Source organism: Lepisosteus platostomus, chromosome 14, assembly GCF_059453375.1.
Source record: "Lepisosteus platostomus isolate fLepPlt1 chromosome 14, fLepPlt1.hap1, whole genome shotgun sequence".
Lineage (NCBI taxonomy): Eukaryota > Metazoa > Chordata > Actinopteri > Semionotiformes > Lepisosteidae > Lepisosteus > Lepisosteus platostomus.
This window is the reverse complement of record NC_142624.1, coordinates 39858766-39885000: the sequence shown is the minus strand read 5'-3', so window position 1 is coordinate 39885000 and position 26235 is coordinate 39858766. Positions and strand designations below refer to the sequence as shown.

The 26235-nt window shown below is 38.7% G+C and overlaps 1 protein-coding gene across 6 annotated transcripts in view; it reads right to left on the bottom strand.

Annotated features, from left to right (window-relative positions):
- LOC148649498 (zinc finger E-box-binding homeobox 2-like) overlaps nucleotides 1-26235 on the bottom strand; it is an 81005-nt gene that overhangs the window by 23053 nt on the left and 31717 nt on the right. The window lies entirely within an intron of this gene.

Here is a 26235-nt window from a genome sequence, read left to right as displayed (position 1 = left end):
GTCATAGAAACTGTGACTATGTTACTTTTTCAGTTTATTAAATGGAGAAAAGAGATTTGCTTTTGAGTAAGACAAAATTAATGTCCACCTGAAGTTAACACTGTTATGTACAGGCAGTCCAGGATTTTGTTATCTTTATTAGAATTAAATTATTAAAGCTTGCTTTGTTATGTTTTAGGAAAATGTTCTTGGAATACTTATGCAGATGTAATGTGTTTTTTTTTTACATTATAGCAGTTGTAAATGTGGAAAAGCAATGAGCTCCTTCACAAAAGCAGTCTTTTACACTGTTTTCCACTGGGTCAGATGGGTCACTCTGCCTCTGTCTCCATTTCCAGACAATCACAAGTAGATGCAGAGTAACAGCTTCAGACACACTGCAGAAGACATGATACGCAAACAGCTTTCTTTCTTCAATGTTTTTAGGTTTTGGTAGATGAAAAAAACAAACAAATGTATAACAGAAAAAGCAAAACACGTATGAGCGGATATATTTTTAATCAATCAATGATTAAATTATTGAAATCAATCAGATTTTGTGACTCTTAATAAAGACTACCAAAGCAAAACTCATTTAGTGTGAGAAACACACATACAAGAAACAAAGTTTTTGTAAGCTTTTGAAAATGACATCCTGACTAATGTATTAACTGCAGTTGTAAATCCAAACTGCCAGCCTTCAAACTGTACTGTGTTCCTCCTCATTTTAATAATTTAAACCTGTTAATGTCAGCAGGGCCATTATTTTGTTCCTCACCTCTGAGATAATCAATCTTTTGTGTGTATTCTAGAAGTAAGATACAAAAAAAATAATGTTTATGTCTCTGCAAGTTCTCATCAGATGACACTTTCTATTTTTCTTTCCTTAGTTTAAGTGTCACAGACAACAAAGGCAATTATATCTGACATTTTCAGACTGATGTTACCTGTTTGATTTTATGTTCTTTTTTTTTCTTGGGTTTCAAGTAAATAAAAGGAACGTCTTCTATTTGAATGTTGAAGATAATGAAGATGACATTTATAATTACTGGAGTCTTGCTTAATATTAGGCTTAAAGCTCTCTACCTAACCCTTTTCTGACTCTTGCATTATGCTGTCAGCTGAAAGAGTAAGGAGGGCATTTGTTAATGATGTATATTGTATTGATTACGATGACTAGCACCTTCCAAAATGACTGTTTGTGTGGGGGAGGGACAGGGGGTGAAGGAAAGAATGAGAATTCTCTTTCTAACGTCTCGAGCTTTTCTAAAGATGGAACCCGATTAAATACTCATTCAAACAGAAAAAAAATACAACTTGGAACAATGTTTCCTCACGACATCAGCTGCTTTCATTGAATTACTGAAGACTATCATAAAACCATTTAAGACCAAGAAGGAAAAGGGTTCAATAGACTTTGAAAGTATTTTCATCTCCCAAGAATAGGCCCCATTACTCTCTAACATTTGCTTTCTTTTGAGAGTAAAAGCTTTTAAATTCGGGGTCATTTGTATTTCCCAACTGATATTTTTCTCTTTCTCATTTCCTTGGGTGACCTCAGCACTGAGGTGATACAAATTTATAACTATACTACAAAACAGCAACAGAAAGAAAAGGATATCACTCACTCAGTTTTAGCCTGTTCATGGGATACTTTGCTGACAGCAGCTCAAATGCATGAAATCAACGAAGCTTACTTGTGAAAGTTGTTGGCAAATATGCAGAGTCTGAAAATTGCTGAACTGGAAATTACCTTCTTCATTAAACATTTCCCTAACACTATGAATGAAAAACAAATGGTTACATTCAAACAGTATGTCCATAGATGGGAGGATGTACAGCCCTAGCTATGAAAATCAAAACCACTGACCTTCTAGTTTTTGTTCTGTTTTGCACACATAAGAAGAAAACAAAACAAGCACAAAGAAACAGATTCAGTCTAGGATATCTCATCATGTGGTCAGTTACTCCACACCTCTCCTGCGCGCGAGCCCCAATACACACGTACCTTTCACAGAAGCACAGACAATTAACTGCTGAGTGAAAAGTTGGTTCCAGCAAGGCTCCTCGGGCCTCCAAGCAGAATCGGAATGTATCTGTACTCCATCCATCAGAAATACCAAACACACAAAACAAGAAAGAGGTAGAAGCCTATGAACGCTCTCTGGTGTTTCACGAGCCCTGGTAGCCGGTGCTGTGAGGTATCGGCGTTAAACTCGACTGACTGTTCCAGGTCTGCTTCAGGTGATGTGCTTCTCCCAATCCCATCACCAGTGCTAATGAGAAAGGACATGAAGCCTATTGGAGGATAACTGCTCTCTCTCTCCCTGTCTCATGAATGTGGGCTATGCTGATCACCTGAATGGCTACAGGCAGAGGTAGAAGCATTATGGTGGAAATCAGGTCATTGCCGTTTCAAAGGCCAGCAGAAGCCCGTGAGGGAGCTTCACCTGGTCACTGACTCTTATTTCCATTTAAAAGCTTGTTTTACACCTTGAGCTGAAGTGCCGGCATTTTATTTTTAACATGATCATTTTCTTGGATTGTAATGGGGCCACAAAGATGCATTAATGCATTAATTTGTAGAAGCATCTTTTTTTTTGGGGGGGAGACAAAAAACTTCATCCTTCAATAATCTGGGGAAAAAAAAATTTGCTCACAAAATTCCAAAAGCTTTAATTTGATCTTTGAAGATTAAAAATTTAGATTTAGTTTTACGTGTTTTTTCTCCTTATCCAACGATTTTTTTTTTTGCAAAGTGTTTTCTGTGTTGTAAATTGCCATTTACACGCATTGGCACCATTTTAATCTTGTTTAACTGAATGACTAATTGATATGACGGTTTTTCTTCCCCTCCACATACCAGTAACAGGATCCCTGCAGGATCAGAGTGTCTCCATTTGCATGATGGGACGGCGCAGGAGTTCACAAGTGGCAGAGAACAAGCCATAAGCAAAAAAAAAGGACAGTGGCAGAGCCTGAACAAAGGCCTAAAAAGAGAGGCGCTGCTTTGTAAAAGGAATGAATGGTGGAAACGCAGCGATGTGTAAACCAGACTGGGAGTGTGTGTGTCTGCGTGTGTATGTGTGTCAGAGAGGGGGTGGTTATGTTCAATAATTTCTGCCATGAGGCACCCACAGTAGCCTGACTCTAATTGAATTAAACTCCCATTTATTTGCAGAGGCCTGAGCAACAGGCTGGAAAAAGAAAGCTTTAAGGTTTGCTCAACTGCTCTGAGGTCCCACCTTTCCTCGCCCCTGCACGAATCCACCATCTGTGCTTGCATGCACACATGTTCCATCTCTCGACAAATGTTCAGGGCCCCTACTAAGCACAGAAGCCAAAAAAAAAAAAAGAGTGTAAGGCACACAAAAGCTCCCCAGGCTGCCCTCAGGTCTGGAACAGAGAAACCAGGAGAAAAAAAAACACAAACAAGAAGCCGGTCTCCAAAGATTACAGCTCAGGTGAGCCTGTCTTCCGAGCTCTTACAGCAGTGACACACGTCAAGCAAAAGAAAGGTTAAAATTAGAAAATTTAATTTATTTGATAATTTCCCAGAATAATTAGAGTTAATATGGGTTAATTAATATGCAAATCTCTCAGCAGATGTTCTGCAGCGGGGCCTTGTGCGCGAAAACAGCCTTTACTTTCTCCTGCGTGATTTTGGCTGTCAGTTATTGGCTATAATTACTGTAACTAACCAAATACACACAAAACCTTTTGGAGGATAAAACAGTTCCAGTTCGAGTCCTGAGCAAACTGGTACTTTTCTCACACAAAAGGAGACAATTTCTTATTTTCTTTGAGTATAAAAGGCTTTTTATGTGTTTTTTTTTTCAATGAATGCAGCAACTACTTAAAACATTTCACTTTATATGTCTTTGTGAATATTTCTAAATGTTAATCACACAATACTGAAAATGCTTAAAAATAACAGGACAACACCTGCAAATTGAATTCTCATTTATGTTTTATCTTTCATCGCGTTTTCTTACCTATTGCGAGGTGGAATTTAGCCAAACAAAATTTGTAACTTTCTAAAAAGTCCAGATGGATAATTATATGTTTCACAATGAGGGATCAAAGAGATTTTCTAAATGGCACATTACTGTATGAGATGCCTATAAAATATTCATGTCACTCCAGAAAGTCTTCAGTAGGGAGCAGTATCTTCCCCTTCATTGAATGGTCTTTATCAGAAAACAGTTTAAAATATAAAATGTACTACATTTTGGTATATGTATTATTTAATATTATGTTTATGTTACTCATTCAAGTTTGACCATACTTGAAAGACAATCTGGACAACCTCCCATCCATTCTTCTACTAAGAGAAAGCCATCTGTCCTGGCGAGTCTGGGGGAAACCCATAGCGTACCCCAAAAGCACTGACAGCTCACAACACCAGTCTGCCGCAGAAAAAGGGACCATTCTGATCAGCCCATCAAACATAATCAGTGTGACACTGGCAGACTATAGGAAACTGGAGTGATGAAGCAATGTGAACATGGAGGGAACATGCAAACTCCACACGGGAGGTTCCACAAGCTCCCAATCAAACCCAGGATCCAACAGCTACCAGGCTGCCACACCCCCTTACAGACCCACAGGGACCAAAAACAAAAGCTTGAACATAAGAAAACATATACAGACCCACAGGGACCAAAAACAAAAACTACATCAGAAAACATAACCCAGCAATTTTTTAATCTGATCTAGAAACTGCGTTACGCCGAGACAAACACATTTCCCATGAAAATACACGTAGATTACACATTTGTTTCAAACCATCATTACTATGTAAGGGATGTAAAACTGAATGAAACTTTAATTTATGATACGTAATGTCATGCTAGCGCTATTAAAGATTTTTTACTGTTTTGAAATTCAGTCACAGTCCATAAAATAAGTCTCAACCTCCACCTATCTGTTATTCTTCAACCAACTTTTAAAATGAGTCTTTTAAACCCTGCTATTAAATGAAGCCATTTCATACCTGAAGACTCTTTGCTGTACCAGCTTGGGTTAAATCCTAAATTATAGAAAATCCAGGAACTATTTTTATGGTCCCACTAGATTCTTACTAAAAAAAGGTTTGTCAGTTCGATGACTGAAAAGTGCTGGTCCCCATTTTAGCAGTAGGTACTTAAATTATGGATGTCAAAATCATAGACAAAGCCGAAGAGAATGCTGCTGCAGCCACGTATGGCTTTTGACATCTCTTACCTTTAGTTGTTCTTTTTTTCTTCCTAATCTCATAATTATTTTCTGCAGCACACTCACAACATGTACATAAAGCGCCCTTGATGCCTGTTCACTGAAGGAGGATCTTATACATGCCTGTAACAATCTCTCCGATTACTGATAGAGCTCTGTTGTGAGTTAAAACTGTTATCTGTGACTGTTCTCTAAAAGCTGGCACTCAGAAGGAACTCTCCCAGTTCTTTCCCTTGCTCAGACCCAGTCGTCGAGGGACACTGTGGCCTGGTGCCTACTGCCTCCACACACACTCATGCGCTCTACCCCACTCCTCCTCCACACTCACTTACACTGCAGTCCAGTCTTTCAGGTAGTGGAATCTGCTGCCACTGACAGCAAATGGCCGGTTGTCAGTTTGATGCTGGGTGGGGCAGACACCAAATTGATAGTCGCAGCACAGTGCTATCAGCTCCCTCTTTAACAGAAACAGACGCTGCTGCTGATGCACAGGTTCACTTTAATCTGCCTGCAGTTTTCAGAAGCTGTGGTGCCCTGTAACTGCTTTGGCTAAACTTGTTCTTTTTCTGTTTTTCAGAAATATTCAACACATGACTAAAGCACTGGGTTTTCCTTTACATCCCTGTGGTCTGATACATGTTGAGGCTACAAGAGCTGTGGAACCTCGTAGTTTCAGAAAAAAAGATACTTCACAACAGTACTTTTAAAAGTTTTTTGTTTTGTTTTGTAGAGCCTGAGAAATAGGGCATTTAAATTCTCCAGGGACGGAGACTGCAACTGATATTATGCAATACAGATTTGAATTAAAGCAATTAAAGCACAAGATCATGTACAATACTTTTTTTCTCAGTGGAAAATGGTTCTTCATATGATAATTTAAACTTCACTTTTAATAAGCTGAGGTTACTGTGCTTTTGTCGTTTTTAAAAAAGTGTCAAATCATCCACTTACGTTTTCAGAAAGATATTTTCACAAACAGACTAAACAAATGGAGACAAACTACAGGAAACAAATCCATCAGGGCTATACCTTTTCTGCCAACAAGTCATTAATGTTTTACACGATTCTATAACAACTATGAAATTAATAATAATAATTTTCATTGATTTACTTTAGGTTTAGAAACTTCAATCTTGAGAGGTATCCTCGGAGCCAGCTCTTCACTGCCCAGTATTTCTACAGTGCACCTGCCCTGACTCTCACAGGACACTCTGTGGAGGATGAAGGAGCAAGAGAAGTTTCAAGCAAGCCATTGCTCATACGCTAAATGGATCTGCTTTAATGGAGAATGCTGAGCACTTTCAATGGAGAAATCAGCAATGTTTTGTAGCTGAAGGGCCATATGCCCCATTTTAATAAAAAGGAATCCATAAAAATAAATTACTTGCACTAAGTATATGCAAATTCAAATGTAAGCAATCAGTGCAAAATTAATTTTGCCAGAACTGATTAAAAGCATTAATAAATCTATATGCAGTATTGCTTCAATCTGATATTGTAAATTTATTACACTTCCTGTAAGATTAATTAGAATGCTACAATAACATATTGCAGTGCCAGAACAGATTACTGTACGTTTTTGTTAATAACAGTTAAGCAGAACCTGAGTTGTAATTATGCACTGTAACAAAGTCATTTGATGGTGATTTCTTTTACTGTACATAGAAAGTGGGATGAATGCAAAAACGACATGCACAGTTGTACTGGCTTTGTTTTATTTTCTGTTCTGCGGAACTCTGTAAAACTATATCTAATTAAAATTCTGAAAACTAAGAGTCATTTTTGTTCCCACAAATTCCTTTCACCTTTCCTTGCTCGCCAAAACTATCAGGCAGTCCCTGAGATAAGAGAAGGTTAAAAACAACAGTTTGATCTGGTCAAGGTTGTTTTGCATTCTTGTCTTAAACTGCTCGTAGCCCAAAACGACATTTTTTATGAGGAAACCTTATTCAAAATAACACCGCAGATGCACCTGAAATCTAACGAATTGCAATTTTCTAAACCTCATAAAAATATGACAAAATTGTAAGCTCTGTAAAATGCATTTGCAAAGACTGGATTTTAAGAGTGGGCATCATAGCATTTCATGACGCTAACACAATAAAATTAACAATTACAAATAACAGAGGTGGTAAAAGGTTATTAGGCATGGAGAAGGGTTTATTTATGAGCATTTATTTACATTTCTGTTAAAGGCTTTTCTATTTGCCAGTATGAATAATGATTAAGTTATAACCTTTTCTTCGCAAAACATCAAACCTTTGCTTAGATTACTAAAAAAAGTAATAATAATAGATACAAAATCTGAAATTCATCTGAGGTATGAAGTAGGGCTCGATGTCATCGCCAGCCTCTTGGAAGAGTTCCAGACCAGCAAGTGGAATTCAGCTTCATTGTGGGGTTAATATTCCTGATGAGTTTTAAACACAATGAAGGCAAAATCGGTGTGAAGGCACATTTTCTGAATAGCATCTGTGCTTCGAGCTGTGGAAGACCGCTTACTGTCATAAAACTCTGTCAGCCACCAGCTGGGGGTCAGGGGTTTAAAGGGGTCGGGGGGGATCAGGTCCCTCAGATGGCATAAAGATCAGAGGGGAAGCAGTCCAGGTGAGGACTGGGCGCCTGGCCTGGGCCTATCTGAGCTCTCATTCAGATGATAATGAGTGTGTAAATCACATCTGTTCCCCCTCTGTGCCTATATCTTTGTCACCTGAATAGCATCCCCACCAGGTATCAAACGAGCTGCAGGAAGCAGTCTTCCTTTTCATCTGCTACCTCGCTCTCCAATCAGTGAATGAGCACCCCTGACAACAAGCCCCTGTGCCCAACGGGGATTCCAGCCTCGAGAAGCTGCTGAGCCTGACACTGTTACTACCTCCCAATTAGTCACTACAAGCAGAATTTATTTTAAACAGGGTTCATCAGCACCATAACATTTTCAAGTTATGTATTTTAATGCATAAACTTTTCTGGGTTCTGAAACTGACTGGAAGAGGAAGGCTCGCTCTTCACCGGATCCCTATGCGAAGTCAGACATCAGTGCCGTTTTTTCAAGGGCTACCCCTGGACCCCAGAAATTTCAGCTAGGGGGAAAGGTAGATTATAGAAAGGCTCTCTCAGCTCTGCAGCTTGACTCAAAGAACCACAACCACAACAACAGCATTATTCCCAGACCTCATAAGCTATACATGAAATCCCTGTATGTAAACAGTATCAGAAAAGTTTTGTCAGTAGCACCTCTGCTGTTTTTCAGGTTTCACCTACTATTTTTTAGTACCCAGCGGACATGCACACCAACATTTTAATCACATCAAGAAATTTAGTTGGAGCTTTACTGAAGGAGGGAAAGAAATGATGTTTCTAAAGATCCAGATTGGGCCACAGACCAGATGGGGACCTCCTACAGGCCTTGGAAATGCTAGAGGAACTTCTTTCACTAATCTTAGCTGGAGTTGTTAAACAAAATCTAACCCACCCCCAACCTATGTTTATTGCATAACAAAATGATTTAGCATAACAAAGAGCTTAAGTAGTGCAATATCCATCTTATTTGCCTTAAACTGCAGCAACCCCTCCACAACAAGAGGATTAATGTATATTATTATTAATTGCTTGTTCTTAGCAATGTGTATTCTTTAAGTATTTGACAATTAAGTAAATACATATCACATATATTCCTATTTTAACTATGAAATGTCATTTTTCTTATTCAAAATACAACATTTATGTAGCATATTATTTTGTAAAACTACAACATGGTACACTACAATATGTATTTCAAGGATTTGACAAAAAACTAATGCAAAGTTTAAAAGTTTTAAATTTGTTACTATCATGTGAGGCAAATATAATCCTGATAAGGCACACATGTAAATATAATCACAAACTAATAGGCCTTATCTAATCCTAACAATTTATATGTAGATATAAAATTCTGCAATCCCTTTATGTGGCCATAGTATATATTGATTGTTTTTTCTAAAATGCATACTAATGCAGGTACACATAAAGGACATCTGTAGTCTAAACTAAGGACAGCATATGCACATGTGTAGGTAGGAAATGCAGACAAATATATGTCCTCAATATAATTTAATGACTTCTCTGGAGCATAGCAGAGAGGGACATGCTAGTGTGTGCGCACACAAGATTTTCACGGGTAAAAGAAATTTTGATCTGAGGATTTTTTCACCCCTGGGCTCAGCTTCCTTGTGTTTCCATCAATCCACTGCTTTTCTGATCCCAAGCATGAAAGACTGGCTATGTGTGAATGCTTAGGTACCTGGGGTATGTTAAGGTGATGATTAGCACAGTGGGATAATTGATGTGTAGATTACACCATGAACAAATGCTTTGATTTGTTTGATCTTCTCACTTTTCTGTGTTCATTCTTATCAGCCTTTTTTATTTATCACTGCCCTCCCCCCCCCCCTAACTTCAGCGTTAATGAACAGCTTACCTGACTTGTTAAGTCAAGGAGAAGCCTGTGCGCACAGTAATCTACAGAAAGAATCAACTGCTACAGGGGTAGAACTCTTGACACCCCAATACCTAGACTTCTCTCCTCTGTATACGTGTATCTCCTGACCCATAGAGAACTCAAGACACAGGAGTAAATCTTGAAACACATACACAACAGAAAAGGAATTCAAAAAGGAAACAATTTCTAAATGAAAGAGTATGTCATTAGGCTTGCAATGAACCACCATTGTTATGCATCTATAATGCCATTTCCTTAATCTTTTGTCTTTGGAACACTATTATTAGTTAAGCACTTACAGCTGCAAATACTTTCAATGGGTTTAAATTTGTTCATTAACAACTGAATATCAGCAAACACATTTGGAAAAGTCTGTTACCACTAATAAACTAATAACGGCAATTTCTACAATTGAGAAACGTAATGAAAAAAGGTGTCAGGAATTTAGGCTACCATACATTGGTCCTATTAAAGTGAACACATTAGTAGGACTAATGCAGAAGCAAAGGTTTAACAGTTGAGCTGTCTCCTCATCCATCTCCTACCAGTTTACAAGTTAAAAATATTACTGTGATTATAGACTCACAGTACTTTAACTGTAGTGTATTTTCTGTCTCTCAAAGGAATTTCCTAACACATTGGTCTCAGTGTCTGCCTGCTAGCTATCTCTGGTTCTGAAAGAAAGACGATTAAGAGCAACACACAGAAATCTGTTCTGAAACCTGAAGAGCATTGTTTCTGATACTTCCTCGAAGTTCCCTGGAAGCCTTTCTTCTGAGTTTAGGAACCCCCCTGTGACTAACCGGGTATCAAATTTTCATCTGAACCGGAAGTCATATTAATCCTGCTTTCCATGTTAGGGCTCTCTCAGGCAAAATGATTTGCGCAATGTAAACTAGAGGAAATGTACAGAGGGAAAAGACTTCCAGTCACTTGTTAACACTTGAGATGCCAAGACATAGCTCCTCCGTGCAACATCCCTCTAGTTCTAGAGACATTACACAAAAATCCAATAACGTCATTACTTACAGATTCGTGTGTGTGAATATCAGTTTTTTTCATATCTTGAGGCAAGTTAAATCTACCTTAGGGGTAGTATTAAGTTGTCTTAAGAGGGAAGCAAAGGGCAGACTCCATTATTTCAGGTCTTTTGACGCTGTTACTGTTTTTAAGCAGGGATATATTTTAATTACCGTTATGTACTGTTCACATGTTTCAGGATTTCCCCCTCCTTGCCCCTGCGACACCGACAATCATGGAAGCTCATTTCATAATTAGCCCCGCTATGCAAAGACAGGGGATCATGTCATCTGGAATCTGTTTGGATTTCTGCAAATTGGAGTCGGACAAACTGGCAGTTTCCGTCGCCAACCTGATAATTCTCACAACATCCCTCACCCACCCTCGGCTTTTGTTTTTCCTTCCAGCCTTTTTCCTGTCGCCATCTCGGTATTTAATCTAACACCGGCAGGCTGCAAGATTTACTTTTCCCCTCAAAGACACCGTGTGCGAGCAGGCTGGAGGAAGAGCCGAGTATATCGTGGGGACAGGGGAGTTCGCAGCACAGGAAACCTGGACTTAACCTAACTTTTAACAAAGCCCTTTCATCTGCCCACTTTTCTCAAGACATTACTTCTGAACAGTAGGCTTCTTTTAAGTGCCAGACAAGGAAACTTTCCTAAACCTAAACAGAAACGTACTCCTCTGTATGTGCTGAAGCTCTCATCGCTTTTGACAAAGAAAAGCAGAATAGTTCTTTAATCCCTCCCCCCCCCAAAAGGGTTTCCTTATTGCTATTATCTAAAATTAAAAACAGGTAATTACAGTGCCAGAGAGGACACAGGATGCCATGCTTGAAAGTCTCTGAGAACAGCTTGCTTCTTAGTACTAAAAAGAACAGGCTATACGAGTAAGCAGTTGGAAGAATCTGGTGAAGGACCCATTTGTGGATTTGTGCTGCTCCTAATCCATTTAAGTCAGAATTCTTTGTGTAAAACTGCACACAAGAAAACACTCATGGGTGCATTTTAACTGACTCTCATAAATCATCTACATAACTTAAAAAAGTGAAATTCCAGTTCAGTAATGGGGACCCAAAACACTTATTACCAGGTCCCGAGGAGCAATTCAAGTTAATGAGCACAACATTGTGTATAAATTCTAAGCTGAAACTCCAGTGCGTTGTGGGAGTGTCTTTTTTTTCTTTCTATCAAGATAAAACTGGATGTAAAACCAAACATCTGAGGTGAAATGTTGGTTTGTCACCTATCTTGTGATCTGGACAGGATGTCTGAGCACTTTCTGCAGTGCCCTTTGAATACGAAAAATAACACAAGACATTTTTGTTTGTTGTTACTGTTAATGAAAACAAAAGGCTGATTGAAACTTTAATGCTGTGCTTCAGGCATGCAAACAGACATGCCAAAGACACCCACATGGACAGTCAGAAAGGAAAAGGGGAGCCGAATGCTGACCGCCATTGTCCTTTTCTCCTCTGTTCCCGCAAATTATAAGACCGTTTCTTTTTTAAAAAATCAGACTGTACACAGAATTTTTTTGTTTCAATTCTAAATTTCACTCTAAAAGGCGCCAAGCAAAATGTCTATGCTCTCTATAAAAATAGAAGTGCACATGCAAGGTAAAGTAACCCTTGGGCCTCTCTACTGAAAACGTATTTAAGTAACAAAATACTAAACCACAACTCACAAAAAAAAACAATGCTTAGGAGTATCTAACAACTATCCCGTCTGGGTGGTCTTTACTGATCTTGTCAGATGGAAGCTAGAGTGGTCTCTCTCTCTCTCAGGAATATTATATATGCTGTCTTAAAAAGCAGAAAAAAATACAGTCATTCATTTTACTAACTGTTCAGGTCAGAAGCTTACACTGCTTATTTCACTATCTTTTTTTCTAGTTCCTATCGGTCTTGCTGTGTATTAGGTGTGACAGGATGAAAACCAAGTAGTTCCTCTTTTAAGTGTATTTGCAGGGTGACAGCTACCAGGCTAATACACTGCGCAGAGGAACTAATCAGCCCTTTACACCTTGAACTGTATAAGTTGCTCTACAAAAGTGGCAGCCACATCACTTCAGCTTTGCCTACTGTCACTACAGCACATTTGTATCTTACTTGAATCTTAAGTGCCAAATAGCTATTAGGCTGACAAAAGCTTTAATTCTACCTTTTGCTTAATGTGTCATACACAATATATATTAATGCATTTCAATAAACTGAATTACCATTCAAATTATTTTAATTTCTTTCTTCTTTTACAATAACCGGCATATAAATTTGAATTATATACCTATAAAAGCATGTTCAAGTACTGTTTTTTTGATAATGAAAGATTAAGAGAAATTATCAGGCTCTTCATTGAATGTCTGTGGTGACATTTCTTCTAAAAAAAGCTCATGTATATAATGTATAATCTTATCAAAAAAACATCTTAAAATGCATGACCTTTCAAAAGCATGGTTGCTCATACGTGGTTTGTCAAATTTAGCAACTCTAAAAACAGAGAACATATCTTTAGAAAGGAAGTTTCAACGTTTTGCAGCTCAGTCTTACATACAGTATGTGATATTTAGGTATAAATTCAATAAATAAAAAATATGAAAAAGATACCTGCACCATTCGGTACACAACACAGCTGAAGGAAACCTGTCTCCAATTAGCCAAAGTAGAAATCTTATTCTGACAGAGAGGATTATATTTTGTCCTAGTGTGACTGGGGAGCCGATTTCATTTCCTGTAAAAACCCCTCCGATACTCCGAAGTTACCTGACTCAGCTGCTTGTAGGAATCAAATTCAGTCAGAGATAACAGCTAATCATTTGTCACCCTGAGAAGCAATTCCCTGCAATCGCAAAGGAAAAGCATACCACTTTATTCCACAGCTCTGTCAGATGGCAAGAAATTGCATTCCACCACACCTAACCTCTGCACTCTGGAGTCCGAACAACAACAGCCAACTTTATCAAAACCTCCTTCGTGAAACTGGGGTGCTTCCTTTGATTGTCCCATTTCAATAAAAACCACACCAGGTTTCACTGGAGCCTTTCATCTTATATATGTGGGTGACCCTGTTACAGTTCACATTGTATTAAGCAGTCTGATACCTTTCTTGCAACTTAAGTGGAATGTTTTGTCTTCACTTACAGTATACACTTATACATGTAAAATATTTAATATTTGCTTTCTTCAGAATCAACGTAACAGAATTTAGATATAGACTACTCTTAAATGTTCCTTTCCTGTTAAAATTATACATTTAGGTATGTCCTGTCAAAAGAAAACAGAAAATTATATTATGAGTTCAATGTACAGAATCATACATACTATAAATGTTTTCCCCATGCAACAGTGCCTGTAAATTTCAATATAACCCAGATTTTCTTGCTCATAAATATCTATGATTCAATAGAAAAACAACATCATTCCCAGTTCATAAGGTTTATAATTCATGTTACTGAACTGACTCTGGGAACTGAGCCACAGTACATTGGCCATACTTAATTGCATTATGTGTGGCATGAAGATGTTCATAGCATGTTGTAAGAAAAAAATACAATATTGCCAGTGTGCAAAAGAACTTCTAACAACTAGCAAATTTAGTGATTTATTTGAAAGAAAGTCTTTTATTAGATTAGCAAAGGCATATTAGCAACGGAAGAAGAAAAGAAAAAAATGAGTCTAACCTTAAAAAAATGGTAACATCATTGAGACACAGTCTTGTTTATTGCGTAAAAACTGAGGCTGTGTATTTATGATAAGGCCCGTTTTCAGATATTGTACTGTGCCTGAGCATTTGAAGAGGGGGATTCCAAGGTGTGAAAGGCCTTATCTCTTTTTTAAATACTTATGACTCAGCAATTTGTTTGTGTAACGGGACATAAGCACCTTGGCACCACCCAGAACTGAACTTTGACAACCTGATGCTGCAAATTATTCACTGTTTCATTATTAAGATCATACAAATATTTCATTTTTATTTTGAATGATCTGGGCAAAGTAAAAAAAAATGGTATAATGTCTGTGAGCTCACCAAGAAGTGATTAGTAGTTGCATCTAACACTGAAACTACAAAAAAAGAAATCTCAAAGTCTATGACCTGCTGAAAAATGCAATGTCACAAGACTGACAATCCTTCACTATTCCTTTTCAATCACTAGCTAAGCATCAACTTAAAAAAAACATTTCTTTTCCGCTGAAAAAAATGTCCACTATCCTGAAATTTAAGCAGTCTGTAGAGGCAAAATTTCCTGGGAGAAGTCTGATTTTCTCAGGTTTAACTAAATAATTTATGCATACTTTCACTTTGGCATGATGAAGCAATTTTAGCCTTTACAGCCCACAAGTACTCAGGAGGGAAAAGGGACTACTTCCTGCATGGTTAAATAATTCAAACATCCAGGTGGAAATGCTCTGAATATTTTCCCCCTTATAGACAAAGAATGAAAGCTTTAGAATTTCTAACAGGCGGTGAAGAATCTCATATGGAAAAAAATACTGAATAATAACATCTGCCACATTTCAACGAATTTCCTTAAAGAAACCTTTTTCTGAACAGGTAAATACATGGTGAATTTTTGGAAATGTGAATTTCTGGTCAGATTAAAAATTAAAAATAAAATTAAGAAATCTCAGAAATAAAGTGTCTAAGAAATAAAAGGCTGACAAAAACATTTCACAATCTTTTAGAAAGGTAAAATGAAATCAATGTAAAGGGAGAAGGTCAATTTTTTCCTTCCTCCCCAGCCTGTAGTGTCAGAGTGAACTCAGCTCGGAAGAGGGGTAAACATGGCCTTCTGAGTCAACACCCTGCTGGCCTGATGTCAGGTTTCAATATGTGCCATGGGGGAATTCGCCTTCTCTCTCACAAATTGGTGATGACACGCTCAGGATAACTCACTGTCTGAATGTTTTCAAGTTAAAAACTGCCTTCAGAAAAATAGATATCTTTGCAGGAATAGAAAATCGAATTTGTTTGCCACTCAAAAACAAAGATGGAAATGCTGTGAAGATCTAGGGCGAGGCCACCTACTGCAGCCTGACTGCGCAGAAGCATAGGGGGTTTGGGGGACAAACAACTGACATCACCCCATAAAAGGAAACACTCGGCTCAGTTTCAGCAATTTATCGCTGCTCAGTTACAGCCACTCTTTATGACTGCCAAGTCCAGATTGTGAGCTACATTACACATGCACCTCTTCTCAGGTACAGTGCCTTTAAAAAAGGGAATATCACAGCATGTATACAGTGTTCCTGTTTGAAGTGGGTGAGGAAATGCACTGTTTCACAACCAAAACTGGCCAACTAATATTCAGAGACCCAGCCCATAAGGACATTACTCTATAGCTAGTTTTGGGATATGATTCAGCTTACAAAAGTAGTTGACTAAACAATGAGCCAGTTTCAAATCCCCTTTTGCACAGTTATTGCTAAATGCAGATTAAAACACACTGCACAGCTTTCGTCTGCACAGCTTTCGCCCAGTCCAGGAGTATATAAAAGATATGTAATTGCATTTTTGTCTTTAACTTTAACTCAATGCACTGCAAAGCATATTTACGGCCCTCGGTGGCCAAAAAAAAAAACAAGTATGTTGTAACAAAGTAATAAAAATCAATAAGCAGGAAACCCCCACCTGTGCAATGGCCCTGGTGTTAAGTTTTATACATGTTGTAATAGTCTGTATCAGTTTCCAACGCCCTTCCTACGCCAGTTAGAATAGGGCCCACAGCCACCTGGGGGACTGCCGGAGCAGCACGGCTCATCCCACAGACTTGTCCAGATGCCAGCTCCATCACATCAGTGTCAGTTCTGTTCTGAGTGCTGTGGAACTGGACAAGGGCCTCGCCACAGCCCCCAGCCACCTACTCAGCCCCACACGCTTGCAAACTTCCTTCGAAAGTGTTAAAAAATCCTTACAGGCCCCCGGAGAGGTCTGTGTGTCTGATCTGGGAAGGCCTGTGTGTTTTACAGGGAGTAACTAATTTACATGTTATGTCTTAAGATGCCATGGCATTGTTTTAGGGAAAGTTTTTTATTTTTTTAGCATTAAAAATAGCATGACACGATCACAATATCCTAAAACTGCATGGCACTGTAACACATTTCCACCTGTATGCAATTATAATCATTACTATAATTATTATTCTCTGCTGTTATTATTATGACTTTAATTATCCCAAAACAATTTAATTGTCAATGTGTTCAACTGGTAGATAATACTAACTTAATTAAGGTTACATCCATCTCTACTAAATGTCTTTGGAGTAAGCCTCAGTTTCTCCGTACCTCCCTCCTGATGTTTTGCATATAAGCAGATTTCCAAAAATGCTTTCTTGAGAGGCTCACCTACTTAAATTATGAGCTTTAATTCAATTTTTAAAATCATACGCCTGCGCTTCCTGTATGGATCTTGTACGGATTTTAAACAAAAGGTTCCCAACAGGCTCTTTTAAAGAGGGTTGACACAAGTATCTACACACCCAAGTTTGACCACCTGTATATTTCCATATCTTACACTGCACTGGCAAAATATGACAGGGCTTTATGTTGTGTGGTGACGCCCTTTGCCTTGTGCAAGGAAGTAAAGCCCTTGCACACTTTGTGGGCAAGATCAGCAGTCCAATCTCACCACAGAATCTGTAGAAGAGTCCCCGGAAGATGGTGCACTGGCTGCTTTTGGTGAGATTGGTCCAGGATAGCCCCACAGTGCTCAGCAGCCACATCACAAGACATGCTCCCCTGGCCCTTCTTCTATTACTCCATGAGTACAAGAGGCACCTCCGAACCCACTGCACCAGTGAGCCCGCTGGGATCATGATAATTGTACCCAACTGGGCTACAGGCACCATTTTCCACAAAAAAACAGAACCTCCTTGGGAAGAAGATCACTAACCCAGAGAGGCAGAAGTGCCCCCCACAGGACTTTGCATATATTAAGTAAAAGCCAGTTAGTCTGCAAAGCAAAAGGCAGCCAGCTGCTCAAAGCACACCTCATATCACCACACATTGACCCCGTATGTTTAAGTGGCTTATTCAGGGAAAGTTCTTGAGCAGGACAGAGCCACACCCACTCTCTAAGGGCTCATCAGAGCAAACAGCAACAAGACAAGTGAATGACCCACAAGCAGAAGCGCTGGTATCGACTATTTCCTCTGGTCCATTATTCCCTCTGCTGCGGGTCAGCATATCACATGGCTGCTCCCCTGCACATCTACATGTGCTGCACTACCTCTGCAGCCGGGGTTTACATTTTCACTTCACACTTCATAACAGGACTCTTCTCATCCAGGACACATGCGGACAGCGGTCATTTAGCTTTTCTTAAACTGGATGGTCACCCTGTACACAGTGGACATCTAAAGATTCCCATCTGTCTTCACCTGATATCCAGACTGACCAAATGTACGTCCACACACTACCAGCGTCCATCACACGGTATATTCTTCTCCATGTTAAAAATGATGTGGCTATCATGTAGCAAGAAACCCAGTTTAAAATTAAAACCAGTGTCAATTCACTTATTTATGTATGTGTGGACACAGATTTAGTTAACATGAAAACTTGCTATTTATCTGAAATACCTATGTTGATATAAAAACCAACGTAGAAGTACATTACAGCCCATAAAAAGCTGCATTCATTAAGCTTTTGGCTTTTATCAGTAGCACTAAAAAAGAAGGCTTAGGCATGATTTCTAATTGCAGTCCCAAAAGGGAAGCACGTTGCTCGTTTTTTTTTTTCTTGCAGAGAGAAGAATTTAAGGACAAGGGCAGGGATTTTTGAAATAAACATGACCCTTGTGAATTCTCTGAAGGAAAAGAGCCACCATTTGCTGTGAGTTTTAAAAGGCCATAGAGAAAAGACCCTTCACGATGACACCTCCCCTAACAAAAGGACAAGGAGCTTTATCAGCCTGAGTTTGCTTCTGATAGCACTCAGGCTACGGAAGTACCACTCACTGCCACTTAAAGCTGAACCACTCGATAGCATAAAAATAGAATAAAGTTGTGTCGTAAATGCAAAATTATAAGAGAGAACAGAGTGTTTTTTTTTCTGGTGGGGTGTATGGGATGCATATGTGAATGCGTGGGGGTTAACATGTAGACTAGTGTTCACAATCTTCTATGGAAGAATTATGACACAGATAATAAATACACTCAACCTTATAAATATTTTAGCTTGGCTACTCCCTAGGCTTAATGTGCTGTACTGGCTCTAATTAAGCATGCATCTGATAGATGCCACTACATAATGATGTACTGGTGTCTAGAGGGATGGCCAGGGAAGAAAAAAAGACAAAGGTTGTTTCTGTAAACAGATGTCCTAACAACAACAACAATAATAACAACAACAGCAATAATAATAATAATAATAATAATAATAATAATAATAATAATAATAATAATAATAACTGTCAGCAGGTACTGTTAAAGTGCTTGAAATCCCTTTCAAGCTGTTATAGTTTTTGTGCCCAATAACCATCAGTCTGAGATTTGGTCTGTGATGCACCTCATCTCAAATTACAGCCTACAGTAATGGTGTGATGTCATAAAGGAAATTAGGTGACAATGCCTCAGAGCCCCATATTATTTCTCAAGTGGAAAATTTGGGTGCAATTTAGACTGTTTCATTTTTTAAAAGCAATTAACACCGTACCACTAATTTAACACACAAACTACGCAAGAGCTCGAAAACAGCCAGAATATTGATTTACACTGTAGATGTCTCCACTTTACTTTTCGCTTGGTTAGACAGAATTACCTTTTCTGCAGATAATGTATGTTAAGAGGCAGCATTTGTTGAGCTCACCTATTTGAATATTTCCTGTTAATTTTTTTTGCAGTAGTGAAACTAGTATATTTTCTGCTGATTAGCTCAAAATGTACTTCGTAGGACTTGCTTTGTCAAGCATTATTCATGGTGAGATACATTGAGGGTTTGCGCACCAAGTAAAGCTCCCTCAGTCTGACAAAAAATGAAGGAGGAAGTGAAAAAGACACAATTTTTCAGAGAAAAGAAGACCAGCAAACCTCTGTGGTAAAGCCAAACGTAAAGGCCGGTTCTTATAAGGCACTGTGGCTAACAGGGTCAAGAGTAGAGTCACCAGCAAGCATTTTCTTTTAAAAATGTTTTTATTTAAAGAAAATATATTTAAAGATATTGTTTCACTGGTGCCAATTCTGGAAAGTCACAATTATAATAAAGGAAGGAAACCTAAGCATTTTTGGACAGGATCTTGCTGTGACTTAGGGTTAAAATACAAATAAAGTCCTCAAATTGTTCTCCGCTCTGGGGAAAATCAAAATTTGGACCATTCACTACAATTCTTCTGTGTTTCTCCTTATTTTAATCTCGACTAGGCTTTTGTTTTTACTCACGGTACATTGTTGTGTTTTAAACTTAATTCAATTGTAAACGAAAGCTTTTAGGAAACGTAAATCACAGCATTTATGAAGTTTATAAAGGTTAATGCAACTTTGCACAGAAACAGCTCTGGAGTTCCACTCACAATTATTTGCATTGTGATGCATGTGCTCACGAGATGATCAGGGCAGATTAATAAAAGTAATTGTCATGTTGGCTTGGCTCCATGCTTCAGACCACCTTGCGAAGCTCAGCAAGCAGCTCTGTTAAAGGAAGAAACCACAGTGTACAGCGAGAGAGCACAGGACAGGCCTCCTCAGGTGTACAGAGCCTATCGAATTACCACATCACTGCACTATTGCTGGGACAGAACACCTCCAGTTTGCCATTCCATCTTCAGCTGTGTTCAGTACCTCTGACACTGTTTCTTTTACTCATCACTCTGCAAACATCGCTGTCAAGTGGCCATGCAACAACCTTAATGGGGGAATAATTATATTTACCTTAGATAAGGCAAGCTGCCAGAAAAGATAAAGGTGAGATAAGAGTTTGTTTAAACAGCAAATATATACTTCAGGGTTTCAGGTATTTAACATGTTTTCCACCTACATACCAGGACAGATTCTGAGGTGACACTGCACCAGAAACATTACTGTTTTACAATGGAAGAAAAACAAATAAATCCTCTTTAATATAAACAAACAAGTAAATCCAAGGATCATACGTGGATGATTCATTAATTATTTTCCGTTAAAGGATTTTACGGGGCTGTTTGCCTGTCACTTCAGTCTCATTTCTGGATGAGGTTTCCACTGGGGGAACAGAGCCCTAGCACAGAACTGAGAGCCGACCCAGTAAACCGTTACAGCTGAAGGTCACCCAAGACTCCTGTTCTCCCCATGACAGTCCCCCCTGCTCTCGAGATTGTTGAGGTGCACTCCCCCTCCCCCCACCCGGATCATGCTGTCCATGGCACCGGTGATATGTGACAGCAGTTTACAGACCATCAGGGCTGGCACATTCAGGTAGACAGAGAGGTGCTGTGGTCACAGCCCTTGTGAACTGACAAACTGCCGTTAATTTCCCATTGGCCTTAACCAATCATGGCCTCCTAATAATCCCCATCTATGAATTGGCTTCATTACTCTCTGCTCTCCTCCCCACTAATAGCTGATGTGTGGGGAGCGTTCTGGCGCACTATGGCTGCCGTCGCATCATCCAGGTGGGGCTGCACATTGGTGGTGGTGGAGGGGAGTCCCCATTACCTGTAAAGCGCTTTGAGTGGAGTGTCCAGAAAAGCGCTATATAAGTGTAAGCAATTATTAATTATTATTATTATTATAAGCATTCTAAACAGCCTACACAGAGATGAAGGACAAGCACTCGCTGTCACAAAAAAGGTATCCACAACTGTCAGTTCTGCGTATTTACACTTTCTGAATCAAAGTTTTTCTGTCCCCGGGTGGCACCTATAGTGTGCCAGATGTGGGCCTCCTGCATGTGACCTGAGACAGGCCCGGAGCCATAGCCAGATAATTTCTCGCTCACATTCTACACCGTCGATCGCGGCAGCTTTCTGAGGTGAGAGAAACTGACAGCACTAACTCTCCAGGGCAGAACTTTCCAGTCAAGTGGATCAGCGGGCTGAAAATCGCTTATGAATAGTCATTAGGCCTTCATTACAAACCCCTCACAACCCAGTTCTTTTTTTTGCAACCAAATGCCTTTTGTCATCTTCACAAGGTGCATCATTTAATTGCCAATTGATTTTTTTTATATATGACAACATGTCACATAGCAAAATGCAGTCGACCTCCCTTAGGGGAAAGAGCATTTAACTCTTGACAACCTGAGCTCCTGTGAATAGAGTTTATTCTTTCAAAAAAGTTAACATCCAACATCTATACATTTTAATGCGCATGTTTATAAAACCACAGTCATAAGAAATGATTGCCTTTGGGGAGACCTTGTTTGTATTCCTATGATTCCTTACCTGTCATAGTATTTATAGACTTTATTTTTAACGGTGCTTATTAGATTGTCTCCATTTACAGAACGAGTTTGGGTCCCACCTTGATAAACGCTTTCTTTGCCAAAACGCCTGCTCTCTAAAGCAGGTGGACACCTTGATTTCTCTTTAGAACGTACTTTAATTGTGCTAAACAACACTAACCCTGTGCATATGATTCTGGTTTTGAATAAGAAACTTCAATGGATCACAAATAGATAGAACTGTAAAAAAAATGTTCAAACAATATTTTTTGACAGAGAGACAAACATCCTGATTTACCCATTTCTGTGTTTTAAAATCCCTCACTCTGCTGTTTCCTTTTCTGACACACTGCATGTTGAGGTTGAGACACACAGAGAGATGTCACTTTCCTTGCTCATCTAAACCGAGAAAAATATCTGTCTTTTCAATGACTATCACTTTCTACATCTGTCTAGATTTTCATATTAAAGAATGTGACTGTGTCCCCTGTTGTAATGACATATCAAAATCAACTAGGTAATCAGTCAGGTGCACTTTGCTGTCCTCCCTCCTGGGGGATGAGTATTGTGTCAGCTGGCAAAACATTATATATCCCATATTTACAAAACAATTTCATCTGCCTCAGTGGATTGAGCCCCGGCTCGTTTATCCTTCAAATGTGGTAGATCAGCACTGCTCCCCTTTGACACAAAATGCAGCACGATTATCAAGTCAGTACAGCCTTAATAAGCTGAATAATGAGGGAATTTCAGAAATGTACAAGCGCTATTATACCCCAACAATAAGACCTAGAAGTGAGTAAACCAGTGCAGGGCAGAAGGTAGGCGTCGAGTTATAATGAAACCAGTGTTAGAGTAATGTACTCCATTGTGCAGCAGTGTAAATGCCCGTTTCTTTGCGTACACAGGACCGGCATTAAGCCAGTCTGAAATTTTCTAAGAATGCCACTGTGGTGTTTTTCATTTTTTTTTCCGTCTCATTTTGGTGACTGGCAGTGATAGAAACTGGCACCAGTTTGGATTCTTGAAAGCGGACATTATACTATAAGATGTGCTGCAGGTGTGCCAGGCTGCAAACGTGCACTAATTACATATTTTCCTGCCGAGTGACAATTAAGGTCACTGAAATAATTGCAGGTTTTTTAATCCTTTTCTAACAAGGGATGACATGAGGAATGGTGTATTGTGCTCCGGTGTTTTTATTTTCCTTACGAGTTCAGTTTTGGTATGTGTAAATTTACCACCTTGCTCTGTGTTTTTTTAACTCCTGCCTCTTCAGGTCTGTATGCCTTTTAAAATCTTGCAGAAAGTAAATACAGACTGGTAGCAGATATACCTTGACTATCTTACAGAAAATATTTTTATCTACAGAACGTACCCCACACATTAAAATGATATACAGTCCAGACTTTGATTTTAAACCTGTCCTCTAAACTCTTCAAAAACCTGCTATTACACAGATTGCTCACTGGATGTCTGTTAACAATCATTTGCCAAGCTGAGCCGGCAAAGTTTTAGGCTTATTTGTGAGCTAAAATATTCCTTATACCTGAAACTCACAGTGTTAAGTTCTAAATAGACATGCTGTTAAATGCACTGCCAAATGTTTGTCTATTCTAAATACCACAAAGTCCAAAATATTGCTGTTGGACAAGGCCAAGAAAGTGCCTGCGTGTGCAGTTTTTGCAAACACTTCTGCTATTGCAACACATTGCAGGTGCAGAATTTAACAGTGCATACTTGTTTTTTTGTTTTGTTTTTGTTGTTACAAAAGAAATAAACTGTTCCTGTCAGTCAGGCCCCACAGGGAGCCGATTCAGTTGAGAGGTGCATCCATTGCTGTTAGCACTGCACACAATTGCTGGCCGCTGCTATCACTGCCCAGGTGGATCTCATTTAAGCAGCAAGTTCCAAAAAGCCATTAGAAAGGCAGAAAATGAGGATGACCAAGTCCTGATTCTAAAAATGAAATCACAATTCATTCAATTTGAAATGGAAGGCCAACACATGCTTATGAATATAAAAGGCAGATTCCAAAAAACACATTTTCTGTTCTTTAGGGTGCTTTTGAAAACAAAATAAGATGTAAAAAAATCATATTCTCCAGTTGTTAAAGCTCTCTCTGTAACAATGACTATATATATAATGTAACGGCTCGATGCAATATATTTTATGTATCTGTAGCATTTGTTGATCCTAAGCTTCGGCACTGGTATTGATATCCACTAATACTGAGATGGGGGGGGGTTCTGTCACAGGATTCAATTATAAACTTGATACGATTGTGAAGTATATATGGTTTTAGCACAGCAAAACACTAAATGGCCTAGATGGACCAAATTACATCATTTCCTATGTAACTTTTTTTAATACAGTTAGATCTTAATCATGGTCATTCCTAATTTCCTATACCTATATTTCAAAGCAGTTGCTACCCAGGTGAATACCATCACTATTATTATGGACAACAAATGATCTTCTACAGACCCTAAAACGATTCTGAAAACAATGTAAATACTAGCATGTACTTTACTCTGTCTCAAATCTGAGCGCTGCTCTAGCTTCTGGAGTATTTAGTGTTTTTAAATTGTAGATTGTGGGCTGGAGAGCACCATGGGAAAAGCTAACAGCAGAGGCAGATGACAGTAAGTAGAACAGCATATTACATCGATTAATGTGTTAAACAACATGCATCATGACTTAATTAGCATACTATTGGACTTAATTACCATCCTATCGTGATGAAATATAGGTATCAACATTTCTCCACTGAAGTTTAACAGTGCTCTGTTCCTTCTTTTTTTGACGCACAATCTCTGATGCATGTCAGCATGCTTGCGAAATTGGTATGACAATTCAAAGTAAGTGAACTGTCATTCACAGCACTTCTGCTTGTCCAATGGAAGATTTTTAAAGCTGATCGAATCACAGAAAAGCTACATGTGCATACATATATATTCTCTCTCAAAAAATAAAAAGATTCATCATGGAAGACACTAGTTCACACTTGTTGGCGCTTTCTGAAATTTCTGAAATAAACATTGAAAGGTTTTACATCTCGTAGTGAAAAGCATATGGTTTTAAAGGAGATGATGAATTCTCTTGTTAGATAAACCACATAAGACAGGAATTCTGTTTCCCTATGAAAATCACAGCAATCTTTTTAAAGATCTGTTCACCTTCAAACAATGTTATAGTGGGTTTCCTTTCACACAGTTAGGTCTGTAATAAATGTTCTGCCTTTGTTTCTAACAGTCCTCAGAAGGATGACCTCAGCTTAAAAAACAATAAAGTGCCTGTAATACTGTCTCAAGAGGGCTGTTACGCTAACTTTGTTTCTGTTAAATTCAATTTTCGAAAAATATACAACAGGAATAATGCTAGGTTATTAACTATTTCATCTCTGTAATTAAGTGACACTACTGACATTGCCAAGTATGTAGAAGTACATAGCCAAATTTCTTCAGACTGAAAACTCCACCCATGGTAAGGTATGCTAGCTAGAGGATTAATGAGTCAAAATGTAAAATCCTTTATTTAAAAAAAATAAAATTTGTTGTAGTTAATGCACGAACATATTCTGTTATTTATGCTACCTTGGTAAAAGCAGTTAAAACACAGTAAAAGGTTAAGTTTATCAGAAGCTGCTGCAATTCAGAAAAACAGACCGCTAACATGAATTACAGCAAAACAAAAGCAAGATTCAGAGCACTGATATGATATAGAATATGTTTTTTTAAAGATTTATTTGACAAGTTTTATTCAACATTTTATACCAATGTTCAAAGCTCTGGATTTACAGCTTTATGCATGATGAAAATATCATTTCAAATTGTTAAAAACACACTAAAGAAATGCTACATACTTATTCTACAAGTTTAAGTGATTCCAGTGACTCAACAGTAAAATTAAATTCCCTTACACAATGAAACAAGTAAGATAATTTTCAGTGCTTTTCATTTTTTTGTTGCTGTCCCTTCTCCTGGTGTGTACACTGAAAATGCTCGAAGTCTTCGAATTGTCATTCCTACGGCTGTTTCAGTGTTGTAACCCTGTGTGTGTGTGTGGGGGGGGGGGGGGATGGTGGTGTGGAGGGGGGCGGGGGGACAGAGCAGCTAAGAGGATCAAATATCTAAGCACAACAAAGGCTGTGTCACAGGGGCGTTCAGTCACCAGCCTCCTTCACTCC